At 43.8% G+C, this 13216-nt stretch overlaps 1 long non-coding RNA gene across 2 annotated transcripts in view; it reads left to right on the top strand.

The window, feature by feature from the left end:
- Nucleotides 1-288: 288 nt before the first annotated feature.
- LOC147417778 (uncharacterized) overlaps nucleotides 289-13216 on the top strand; it is a 64928-nt gene continuing 52000 nt past the window's right edge. For both annotated transcript variants that reach the window (XR_015187301.1, XR_015187302.1), the window contains exons 1-2: nucleotides 289-444; nucleotides 559-844. This is a non-coding gene — a long non-coding RNA (uncharacterized LOC147417778). The remainder of the gene's footprint in view (nucleotides 445-558; nucleotides 845-13216) is intronic.

The following is a 13216-nucleotide window of genomic DNA, read 5'->3' as shown; positions in this document are numbered from 1 at the left end:
GCAGCTTTTTGACCCAATCATGCGAAAATTGCATTGCGACAAATTAGTGCATGACGCACATGCAAGATGGATGCCTATTGTTAGTGAGCTTCCTCTTTACGTGGGCTAGTAACTTTGTCGTGGGTGATCAGGACGGAGCTAGATGAAGAATACACATGCCGGGTTATAATTGCCCCAAAGCATAGCTATCCATAACTGATAACTATGCTCGTGTGACAAGGCTCTTAAGATGAAGGTACAACATTCCCAAAAACGATGCATGCAAACACCTTGGAGTTATTGCAAAATAAATGCGCAACCGATGCATCAGCCTCTGGTGTGTGTGCATGCAGGCATTTCTTTGGTTGACGATGGCGAACGCTAGCACGGTAGGCAGTGGGCACGTACTCATGCATATATGTATTGTCTTTGGTCGACCATGGCGAAAGCTCTGGAGCTAGCAAGGTAAGGCAGTGGGCTCTAGTATGTATGCTTCAATACGTTCTCTCTCTCTCTCTCACTCTCAGAGTTTGCCGTCTAGAGCTCATGTGAAAGCCTAGTTTAATGTATACCACGCAGGTAGCCGCAGCCAACAATCGAACCACTGAAGTTAAGGCGAAGCAGTCGATTATTTTGGACACTCAACAGCTCATACAAGCATGAAGGGAGGATCTCGTTTCTCACTTAGAATTGGCTGACATGCGCAGTCCCTCTCTCTCTCTCTCTCTCTCTCTCTGAGTTCGCTGTTGAGAGGTCATGTTAAACCCTAGTTTAATGTACTCCATGCAGGTAGCGTAATAAAAAATCCGACCACTTCAGCTGACGTGCAGCAGTCGATTATTTTTGGGCACTCAACAGCATGAAGGTGAGGATCTCGTTCTCACTCAGAATTGGCTGCCATGCGCTTTGTAAAGTGACTAGATATCTCTGATATATGTTGTTTCTAAACGAGGGTCTTCTTGGTTGCATACATACATATACATACCCAGGCTTGCTTTTGTAGCAAGTCTAGTGGAAGTCTGCTAAGTTAGGCCCTTAACAATTCCAAAACGTGCTAGATTCATTATAGTTGTGAGGCAAGCATGTACCCATAGAGGATAATTAAGTTCTAAGGGGAGCAGATCCATTGTAACTTGTAAGGCATTGTACATTGAGCAATAACCAACTAGGTTTGACGAAAAGTTATCGATATAGATTCTGTGAGGTTTTTGTTCTTAGTAAAAGCACAAGGAGCTACGCAATGGTGTCAAATTGTGCGTGTGTGCATGTGCGTGCGTGAAGAGTGCTTCCTTAAAATTCCTGTAGGCACTTTAAGTAAGCCGAGAAAATTTTGGATAAATGAAGCTTTGGGAGCTCACAGGATTTAACCTTTTCTTTTCGTTTTCCTTTTTTTTTTTGGAGTGTGGGGAAACAAATTAAGGAAACAAAAAGTTCACATCATATCTTAGCTAGGGGCATCCCTAGTTTAACACTCAGTGCATATACTCACTAATTATCCTTTTAAGTGTATACTATGTCATTTAGTCTCAAGGTCTAATCCTTCTGGCTTGCATTATGCTCAAGTTATGGCAAGAGTTGCAACTATGGCTTCATTAACTTAATGGAACTACAATAATCTCTCTGATTCACTTACACTAGTCTAGACTCATGGCTTGACTCTAAGAGAAAATTCTTACCTAGCAAGTTAGAGCATGTTGTACACATGCTCGGATCGACTACACACCAGTACTAACGTAACAAGCAGAATTATCCTATTTAAGCATGTCCTCACCATAACATACAAGGTGTCTTCCTCCAACCAAAGGATTTCATCTGTAATATGGAATTGCCTGAAAGGCCTAAGAAGTTAACCTTACATAGTTTGATGAAGGATGTCTCGAGCATCTACTATATGCCAATTCAAAGCTCGTAAACATGAACGAATACTCTTTACATCTCCTCTCGCCAGCAATATGTGGGCCATGTTCATGGCATATGGGATCCATCATCATCATTCCGACATTCCTAGAGAGGACACAACCATCTTGGGTGGACACACTTACCACTTGACCTTGACACGTCAGATCACTTGCTTACACAGGAGCATCTACATGGACTTAGGGAGAGGATCTTGGATCTCTTCTTAGACGGGTTCACTGCTTGGATCTACAGACTGGAGTGGGACTTCACTGCTTTGGACTCTCTTGGAGAGTTTACCCGCGAGATGTGGGAGATCATGCATCATTACGCGACTACATCCGGAGTCATTAGGAGCTTGGCTTGGATGGTAGTGTAGTTGCTCTTCTACACTCCTGATCATTTGGATTGCTACCTTCAGAGTTGCTTACACTCACCCTCAGTAACCTTATAGCAAACTTATCTCCCAATCTGAGCAGTAGGCCACTCTCAGCTCATTCACATTGAGAGCCACACAGAGTTGCGGTTTGGTGGCGTTGTTGGCGCGGATTATGTTTAAGTTGACACCGGAGGATTGGAGGCAGGAGATACAGGCAAGATGGCGTAGACATCTTAGCTTGGCCTTTCCTCTTCTCAAAGGATCTTCATAGCGTAGACTGCTCAATCTGGCTTCCCTACTTCTACAAGATGATTACGGTGCAGACAACTTGGTTTGACCACACCTCTTCTTAGAGGCCCTTCACAGGGCAGATTGTTGAGTCTGGCTTTTCCCTCATCTTGGATTCCCCTACCTACTGACAGGACACCATCCGGTGGTGGTTCGTGCGGTCTATCGATGACTTTGCTGCAGCTTACGGTAGCTTCTACAGTGTAGATTGTTCTGGCTTTCCTTAATTCGGAGGACGATTATGGCACAGATTTCTACATCTGGCCCTCCTTGAGTTTTTCACAGCTTAGCCACCTGTCCACACTAGGTTGTAGGTTCATGCATTGAGAGGCTTCTGGTCATTCTCATGACGGTTCCTGGGCTTCCCCATTTTCTCCAGACGGTGTGACTCTACAAACACCACAGGTCCTATTGGCAGGACACTTGCAGGTCTATTGGTACTTCTTTCACGACAAGGAGTTGTTTTCATACTCAGTTCGGAACCTTCACGCAGTATCTTCACACTATATTAGCGGAGTACAATAGTTTGCTACACTGCTCGCGACGACATCTTTCCATTGAGATTTCTTGGCCGTTGTGACACCCCAGACTGTTGCTACACTCATGGAATATTGTCCTTCAGTGGACATCGCAACAGACATCTTCATCATTTGTCTCACATCTTTGGCTTCATGCGGTTTGTTCAGCATTCGGTGCTGAGAGGGGGTGTTAGACTTACATCACTTTGCTGCTTCACAGGTCTAGGACATACATGTACGACTAGTATGTCTCCGGGTTGGCCACCGATAGTCTAGGTTGTACCTGGTCTGGCCGCTCGAGTTTGGGGCCGATCGCCCACTTTTGTTTGGGCATCTACATATATTTCCATATCATTTTTTTGTTGGGTCCTTGGGATTTTGATCAGGCCTTGGCCTACTTCCCTTGGGCATCTATTTATGGGGCCAGGGGTACCCACTTCTGTAACAGACTTGGACACTCCAAGTCAAGAATCAACCGCGACAGCACCAAATAACCACTTCTCTAGGCACGGAACTCTGCCGGGCCAGTGCAAATCTATTGTGATCTGTGAATTGTTTTGAAGTGGTTATTTGGTGCTGTCGCGGTTGATTCTTGACTTGGAGTGTCCAAGTCTGTTACAACTTCCATATCTCTCATCTCACAGAGATCACACATCTGATTGTATTGGGTCTTCTGCTCTGATCGCCCCTTCTTCTTGGCGTTTGTGCTCTCTCTCTCTCTCTCTCTCTCTCTCTCTCTCTCTCTCTCTCTTCCGCACACGCGCACACTCACAGAAGGGCGCCCGAACTCTACGCGAGTCCAAAAACCCTCTCGTTTTGCACAAATGGCAATACGCAACTTCAACCGTATGCTCCTTTGCTTTGTGTTCTCATGTGCAGTCTGAATGCTCTTTTAGACTGTTTGTCAGCCGGCCTGTCATTCATGCCCAAGCCAGAAGCACCAGCATCTTGCAAGACTCAAAAGGATCTATTCGCACTGCCTATCACCTCTAGCATTCCTCAATCATGTTCACAGGTTGGAAACCCGGTAGCTTCCATGTGTCCAGGAGTTGGGACTTCGAGTATACAACCAAACCAGAAGGATCAACTCACTCTTTGCCAATCTGATTGCCACCCACAGCATGTGCTAAGGCTAACAAACTCTTTTCCTTTGCACAAAAACACCCTCCCCGCCGCTCCCCCTCTCGAGAAAAAAACGGAATCCCTTGATGACATGTACATCCAGCTTTTGATAGTCAATAGATAGCACTAACAATGCACAATTCCACACGAAACCAAGTGAATGCCTTTAGAGAGGCATAACACTACATTGAGAGGCATAACACTACATTGCACCAACCGGAGTTATTAACTCACAACTTGCCGGATAGCTTTAGGAGAGTTTAACATCATACATTGCTGTCCTATGAGTATGAAAAACATGCAAAAGCATCATTCAAAAACTTAGCCTATGTCACCCTCACTTAAGAAAGAAGGCAACCATTTCCAACAAGCATAAAAGTATTGCGATTAATACCTCTAAAGCTAATCTCAGATAAGATGGAACCAACAGATTATCAACATCGAAATAATTGAAGTCCCATCCTTGACAAGCAAGAAACTCCCAAAATTGAACACTTAAGGAGTCGAGGTCCCAAAGTTGAAAGGGCACCACAACCACCACAAATCATACATGCAATAACAAATAATACGAGTTTTGCGTGTAAGTTTTGGTAGGACAATCGATGCTTTCATATACACCCAAAAATCAATCACTAATAAGCTTCAACAGACAACAAAGGAGTTCAAGAAGATGATTATTGATATTGAATATTCCAAAACCAGTGCAACAGAGAGTGGTTGTCACAAACACAAAATTGCAATTCAAAAATCCCTTAAACTATCTCATCCTTAATGCTGTGATCATTAGGACCGGGCAGTACCTACTCATCCTCCTAACTACGAAGCCTTGCAGAACCATTGGTAACTGCAATGTTACACTGAGCGGCACGCTTCACAATTGATTTCCACTTCAAAGTGGAGACATTATGAGAAATCTCAGCACAAAACTTCTTGCAAGCCCATTTAACAACTACTGTTAGCACAAATCTGTAGCCGACCGCCACATAAGGCAACTAACCTTAAAAGCAAAGAAGTCTCAAATTGATCTTGTCATAAGAAGGGCCCACGAAAAAAAAATTGGACCTGTTTTTCTTTATGAGAAGGTCCAGTTCAACAGAATTGTGCACCAAAAACTTTGTGAAACCATTGGATAGCACATGCTTTGTCTTCTTGTTTGAGTCATACCCAATATTAGGCATCAAATGCATCCTTTAAATTTCCTCCTAACATGTGAATTGATACCCTTTGGTCTGCGCCAGCTTGGTTGAGGAGAAATAGGTGAGCATTAGCGCTCTCTCTCTCTCTCTCTCTCTCTCTCTCTCTCTCACACACACACACACACACACACACAAAAGGAAAGGCGGTACCTTGACACTGATCTTGCGATCACTCTGACCGCGCTTGAACTTCTCAACACGCTTCTTCACAATCCTGGGACTGGTAAAATTTTTACAAATTAATAATTGAAACGTACCTTCACCCTTTAAATAAATAGCTCATGTAACCCATTAAATCTTCAACAAAACTTGTGGGAAAACTCTCAAATATAGTTTGGTTATTTCTATTTCTTTTTTTGCCGTGAGTGTTCTCTTTCAGCATGTGTGACGGTGCCATTTTTCATAAGCCTCTTTTCATAGAAGAAGGATCCACTAATTACCTTTCTAAGAGAAATGTATTATTTGTCAAAAGGCCCATCTTCGAAGGCCTTGAAGATAGTGGTACCTATAAGCTTGAGCCATTGAACCATTCTAGAGGTTATAGGGTGAAAGCATGAGTGGGTGGACAACAAAGCTGAAGTGTTTGACCAAATATGAATAACCAAAATGAAAAAATCTAGGGCATATTATATATCATTAGAATGCTCTTCAAAAGGAGAATCTAAATCTATAATGGGCGCACAATCTAGAATTGATTTGTAAAAATTTTACTAGTCCCCACTTTTTGAAAAAGTAGCTATTGAGAATAGCTTCCGCATTAAAAGTGTATTTTACCCGTTCATGCTTTCATCTTGTAATGGATCCATGTAGTTGTTCAGTACTTCACTAAATTGTACTTTTAAGTCTATCCAATCTCAACCAGAGGGTGAAGAGGCCAAATTAAAGAAAAATTCCAAACACAAGCCTAAGAAGTAGGTTGTGCTCCCTCATTTAATTTTCCCTATGTCCAAGGCTTTTTATTAGCCTTTTCTTGTAAAAGCTTATCTTTCTTTTATACAATTCTATGCGTTTTATGGCAAAAAAGTATAAGTAATATTTATCTTTTTTTTATACAATTTTGTGCGTTTTATGGCGAAAAAATATAAGTAATATTTTCTTGAGAAGATCATTATGTTCTATGACAAAAAAGAGAGCTCTCAAAGGCCATTCAACCTTCAAAAGTAACCTTTTTTAAGGCTTTGTTTCAAAATAAAAATAACTTTTACTTTAAGTCTTAAACTAGTTATACTTGGTTTATCTTTTTGTCATGGTACTTTTTAGCTGCACATATGTAAGGGTTCTCATTTTTTTGTAACTATCAAGATAAAATATAAGTACTTTATATCTTTTCATGCAAAATATTTATCAAGTTTCAATGCTTGTAAATTGCCAATGCAATGTCATGTTTCCAAATGGCATGGGGTGGTTTAGAGGGTACATGTGGTTGAGGTTGGGAATTGCAATAAGAGATCAATGTATTTCGTATGATGAGTGTGGTTAACCTAGGGTAAATTGAGGGTGAACTAGCGGTTGCCTAGTTCATCTTTAAAATCCGACGATCAAGATCCCCTCGTATTTGCGATTCTTGGCAATTCTTCAAGAGAGAGTATGCATTGACTTAGTAAACAAGGTGTTCACTATGTAAAACAGTCCTACATTTGAGGAGCTTTGAATAGTTAATAAATGAAGAAATTGTATAAAGATATGAAAAATTATATAGACCTAGGACTAATTGGGTGCCATATCACCAAACTATTTCGCAGTTTGGTAGAGAGTTTGCATAGTGTCTCCCAAAGTTATTTCAAGAATGGAGAAAGTAGGCAAACCGAATAACTCTAGATGGAAAACTTTGCGAGTCATGCAAGAAAAAGGACAGAGGGCCTCCTAAGCAACATACATAGTAAACTAGGGTAAGGTGGAGAAACTCTCTCTGTCAAATGCCATGACCAAAATTAAAACCCTTACGTAAAAAATAATAAAATGACCAAAACAGGGTAAAGATGAAAAAAGTGTAAGTGCAAATCCTAAATGTGTATGAGATTCCTCTCCAACAAGTGTATGAGTGGCCAATCCACAACCAAGGGTTAGTCTCTCACGGGGACGGGCACCACGTGCCAATAGAAAAGACCAGACTGAACAACTTTAAGCACTTCAAATAACAATTGAACCGAAAGAGGGTGTGCGACCACGTGCCAACGGAAAAGACCAGATTGAACAACTTTAAGCACTTCAAATAACAACTAAACCGAAAGAGAGAGTGTGCGACACACGAGACGGGGAGTGGCAGAGTTCCACCTCGAGAGAGCACTGGCCCCAAACCTTGGCGTCCCTTTCGATATTTCTTTATATTGCTTGAACTCAGTACAATGCCGGTACTCGCGCTCTGCACCTTCACCCATAAGAGTGCTAGAGACTGAGCCCTGTGCATATATTTAAGCAGTTTACATGAAAAGCTTCAAACTCAAAAGCATCTGGTCTTCAAAAGCTGCCAATGCGTTTTGCGGAAATCCGTACAGGTGCCACATCAGCATGTTAGCGCGTTTTGCGGGGCGTCCGAATAGTCATGTCACATCATCAATCAACAAAAATTACGGGATGGCTGTAAAGTCTGCCATGTCATCTGTTGGGCCGCATGTGCGCGCGTGCGTGTGGGCTTTACTTCTAGTGACTTGGGTCCCCGTTGGACGGAGTCACAGGTGCCACGTCAGCATGTCAGCTCGTTTTGCAAGGCGTCCGTACAATCATGCCACGCCATTAGTCAACGAAAATTGCAGGATGGCTGTAAAGTTTGCAACGTTATCAGTTGGGCCGCCTGTGTGTGTGTGTGTGTGTGGGGGGGGGGGGGGGCTTTACTTCTGGTGACTTGGGTCCCCATCGGATGGGGTCCCACAAGTTGGTGGGAACTCCTCTTTAAAAAAAGGCCACTCGGCAAGACTTTGCAAGTTGGTAAAACTTCTTCTGCTGCTTTTGCTTCTTCTACTGCTTCTTCTAGGGTTTAGGCTCCTTGGTCTGGATCTGTAGGTTGGCTCCGTTCTTCAGTGGCTTGACACATCAGCAGTTTGTGACACAGTCTATGTGATAAGAAGCCTGTGAGTAGGAGGAGAAGCATGTGGAAGGTGAAGGTGAACTCTCACAACTCCGGTTCCCCTCAAGAACATATATTGAAAAGCTATCGAGTAAAATGCATGAATCTTGAAGACTTTTCATGTTCATATTAAGAGGTGGCCGAGTATAAGTAGCATGGGTGGTAGGCGTCCCCAATCTCTGAAAAATAAAATTCCTTTCAAAACATCTCAAATGCACTAAGTAAAGCGTGAGTTTAGGAAATGAAAAGCCCCATGGAATGGACGATTAAAGGAATTTGCATGTTCATATGAAGTGGTTGCTGGGTATGTGCTCACGATAACGACGTTCGATCACTCATTGCACTTTTTGATTTGAGGGGGAGGGCGGGAGGGGATTTTGGATACTCAGACGATCTCACCGACATGGGGAACGGTGTTAGGGAAAGCCTTTTTCCCTAGGTAGCCTTGTTTCCTCCTCCTCAAGATGCAAGCTAGCGCTACTAGTAAGGTTGGGTTCAAACGGGGCGGAGGCAAGCAAATCCAAAGGGGCGTGGAGAGTACATGGCTCTCAACCATTGGATGTGCTTGACGCCTGCATTTTCAGACCCACCTTCAAAACAGGTGAACCCCCCCCCCCCCCCCCCCCCCCCGCGGGAAGAACTAGACTTCCGCCTGTAGTCAGTAGCGGGAAGGCCGTGCATTCGTCGTCAGCAATGGTGGACGTAGGTGCGAGCCAATTAGGTACTGCTCTGCTCGCTACTATTAACTTTTGCTACCGGCCTTTGTGGACAAGCAATGCGGAAGTACTATGGTGATGGGAGTGCTGCCGTCGCCCTCGTCTGAACCCGCCCTAAATCTTTCAAATTTGCAAGATTTTTGATCTATTTCCTTGTAAATTTTACCGTTTTTCCTTCCCTTCCCTTCTTGGTCTTAAACCGGCTAATCTCGAATTTTGAACCGGCTCTAGGCTAATCTGAGGCAGACCTTTCTCGAACACTGGGGAATTCTCTTAGAGAGAGAGAGAGAGAGAGAGAGAGAGAGAGAGAGAGAGAGAGAGAGGAGCTGTCGTACAACAAAAACCCTAACCCTAACTTCAACTCGTTGCTCTAACCCTAAACCCTATCAAAACCCTAATTTTGCCTTACCCTAACCTTGTCGCAGCCTCACGCAATCTCGTAGACTCTCCCCTACCACTATAGTGCTACTCACAACTCTGCAAACAGAGCTTGTAATTCTCCTGCTGCCATCGTCTGCTCTCTGTGCCACCTTCCTCGGTACGCTCCACTGTAGCCCAATTCGTGCCATTGCCACCACTGTTGACAATGTTGCGTTATTGCTACCCTTGTATACAGCTACCATTCTGCCCCTTTTCACGGCCTTTTCTGCCCCTGCTTGCCTATCGCGTTTCACCCCTTCATGACCAGCTCCCTTGTTTTTGTCGCTAAAATTATTTCTAGTTTTAAAAAGGAAAAAATTGATGATTGGGTCCTTAAGTTCGTGCACACTTATTAGATAGAGAAGATGTCGTGGGAATGACTGCCTTTTTTATGAGCAGTTGCGGCTTAACACAGTTGGTCTCTCTCATCGTCTCATTTGTCAATGACTGTAGCGAACCTGTGGCTTTTGATCTCTCCTTGAATTCCCACTATCTTCACAAAAATGTGACTTGTGCATGGCCGCTCTAGGCACTTGGCAGCTAATTCTTTCTGGGTTGTGTTTTCCTATGCCTTGGCTTCAGGATGAAGCTGCCCCCTCTTTGCTCTTGGTGTGTGTGTGTGTGTGTGTGTGTGTGTGTGTGAGAGAGAGAGAGAGAGAGAGAGAGAGAGAGAGAGAGAGAGCTCATTATTCCCATGGAAGCTTCAATCTCCCCCTTCCCCTCTTCTTTTCTAGGTAGAAGTGTGTGTGCACGCACGCAGTGGTTGCTTCTCAACATGTCTCTTGTGTGGGTGCAACAACAACATTCAACCAAAGCAATCATGTACACAGTAGTGGTAGCGGGCTAAGCATGCGGCGGAGGAACAAAAGGTCAGGACGGCTAGTAGCTCACAAGTACAATCGTGTACGATGGGGAGGGAGATGGATCATTAAGGGCATGCAGGCTAGGTTGAAAGTAATGTTGGATAAGTCAATGGATGAGAGACGAAATTTTAATGGGGATGAGAAACTGATAATCGATGAGCTAGTAAACCGGCAAGCCAGCTACGGGTGTGCTCAAGCCCGCAAGCCCTACACAAAGACGGTGCCAAGGACTTTGCGTGTGCGTGATGGCTTGTCTGCATGTGAGGGGAGGTTGGTAGTAGTGTCCGGATCATGTGAGGTCATCCTCCATGCCACCAATTTGAGTTTCATTTGAATCAGTTCATTTTGGCATTGCCATGATATAATGACGGCTCTAACTAGCTACAGCTCAAGACATTGCCCCTCTAAAATTTCTTCTTTCAAATCTTTCTTTTGAGCAAACCTGCTACAACTAATCCTAGTTGTGTTCTTTGTATGGAAAGCCTTCTCCTTACAACTACTAATTTGTGGGGCAACCTGGTGTGCCACCTGGTCTTAACCTTGCACTATGCCAATGTCCCACTTTCACTTTCTTATAACCAAACCTTCTGGAGGCTCATATGTCCTATTGAGTAATTTTTCTTGATTCTCAACATATTGTCGTTCTTCTTGATTCTATTGTTGGACAGTGTTGTCTCTAGTACTAAGAGCGCTATATGAGGAGCTCTCTCTCAAGGATGTGGCCTGCTTGGAATGCATGTGAAAATGCTCTATGTATGTCATTCCTATCACCCTTCTATGATGTAATCTTTTGCAATAGCATAAATAATATACTTTTTTGGACATGTATTGATTAGTAAACAACTTGGTTGTTTTGTCTCTCTTTTGTAGCTTGGTGGGCAATGCTCATGCTCATTTAAAATTCTTGATTATTGATCCAAAACTAGCTTGACTTGCAATGAAAACATGAAGGATAGATAGTCATGTTCCTTCGCCATTTGAATGTCTCAAGATACATGTGCTTAGCTCTTGATTGCAGATTTAACATCGTGAACTTCATTGAATACCCTTAGGGTTTAGTCCTCCCTCTCCGCGCATCTCTATTATGGTAAGAGCTAGCAAATATTTTTTCTAACCATGGAAATAATGGCACAATTAAAGCTTCCTGACTTTTAGGTTAATATTTGAAACATTTGCAACTTTAAAAGTTTTCTTCAAGGCAAGCTTTAAATCTAGCCACGGTTTTGCAAATGATTTAGAGAGTTAAAAAAAAAGATTTTTATTTAAAGCATTCTAAATTTTATCATATGACCAATCTATCAATTATAGGCATGCCTCGTGATTTTATCGCTTGTTTTTCTAAGAAAAGATCCTTCCATCAGTTATAGAACTGTCTAAAGGGCTACAATCTACCCCTACTAGAGAGGGATACATCCCCTACTAAAGAGGGCTACATAAGCATGTGGGGAGACTCCCAATGAAAAAACAAGGTATATACAATGAGGGCTAGATCAGGAAATGGGAGGAGGAAAAAGCCACACTGGTAGACGATACTGTCATTTTTGCCGGCCATGAACCATGGTGAAGAAGGGTCCTGGCGCCAAAGTCGCAAGAAGGCCTCGCACGCTCTCTCATGCAGTCGGAGTTTCCTTGAAGTCTCTCAAACTGGCCTCTGAGTGTATGGGCTAGCTCCAGTTAGATGTAGCGAACAGTCTCCGTTGGAGGAATAGGACGAGCCTCGAAGATACGAAAACATTAGGCTCGGCAAATGAACTATAGTGTAGGTCGCAAATGAGCTCCCAACACCAATCTCTCTCATTGCTCCACTTCTGAGAGAAGCTCTGTGGCAGGTTGGAGTGTAGGACGACTCTCCTAGATCACTATCATCGTGTTGATTGAAGCCATCTCAAAATTGAGTGCAAGGTTGTGAGTGTAGACCACGCTGCAGTTCCCCAGGCGTACTGACTAGATGTATACAACGCATGCATCGATCGAAGGATCGATAGCTAAGCTTGTTGTGCTATGGGGCAATCCCATAGACAGTGACAGTGGGTCTCAAGTGGGTGGTCACAAGTAGCACGAGCTGCCTAGAAGCCGCTGTGTACCAATCAACTCCCAACTGCAGTAGCTCGATGCGCAACTAGCCACTGAAACATGGTGACTCTCAGCTGTCTGCTGTCCAGAACCCTGCCAAGAACTTGGACGTGATCCCCTCCTCCTGCCAGTGAGTCGCTACCGTAAAACGAGCCTCTTTGTGTTGTCAGTATGTGTCAGCCCAACCAAGCTGTGTACTGGAAAAAAGGGGATCCTTGGGCGATCGGCAAAAGCAAAGGGGTCTTGCCAAAACCACTCCCCTAGGTGCCACTATAGCCGTGTCAAAGGGTGGCTCTCCCAAGCCCAAAGCTACCAAGTGTCCCGACTCTTGTTGGTCGGGTTGGGGTCCATGACACAAGTACTCCCATTGATGCTCACCACTCGAATCCTTTGAAAGCAGCACTCAGTCACCTTTGGTGTCTCAACGATGACACGTGAAGGCCCCCAAATTGTGAAGACGACCCTCTCCTTGAATCTCAAAGAATCTGCAAGAGCTTGTGTTTGAGCTCGTCCTAACTGCAACGAGGACCTTCAGGCGTGTTAAGGCCCCTTCCAACGGGGAGTTGTCGGCTCTAGAGGAGTGAGCCACTTCTTTGGAATAGCCTTTGCAATATTTTGACACATGCTTTGTGCCCCCCTCATGTCCTGCAATTGGATGTTTTGGATTTTCTCAGAAAGTCTTGTAAACTTTTGCCAATCCGC

This window comes from Adiantum capillus-veneris, chromosome 30 (assembly GCF_014529385.1).
Source record: "Adiantum capillus-veneris isolate H3 chromosome 30, ASM1452938v2, whole genome shotgun sequence".
Lineage (NCBI taxonomy): Eukaryota > Viridiplantae > Streptophyta > Polypodiopsida > Polypodiales > Pteridaceae > Adiantum > Adiantum capillus-veneris.
The sequence above is the reverse complement of the archived record's forward strand: the minus strand, read 5'-3'. Positions and strand labels throughout refer to the sequence as shown.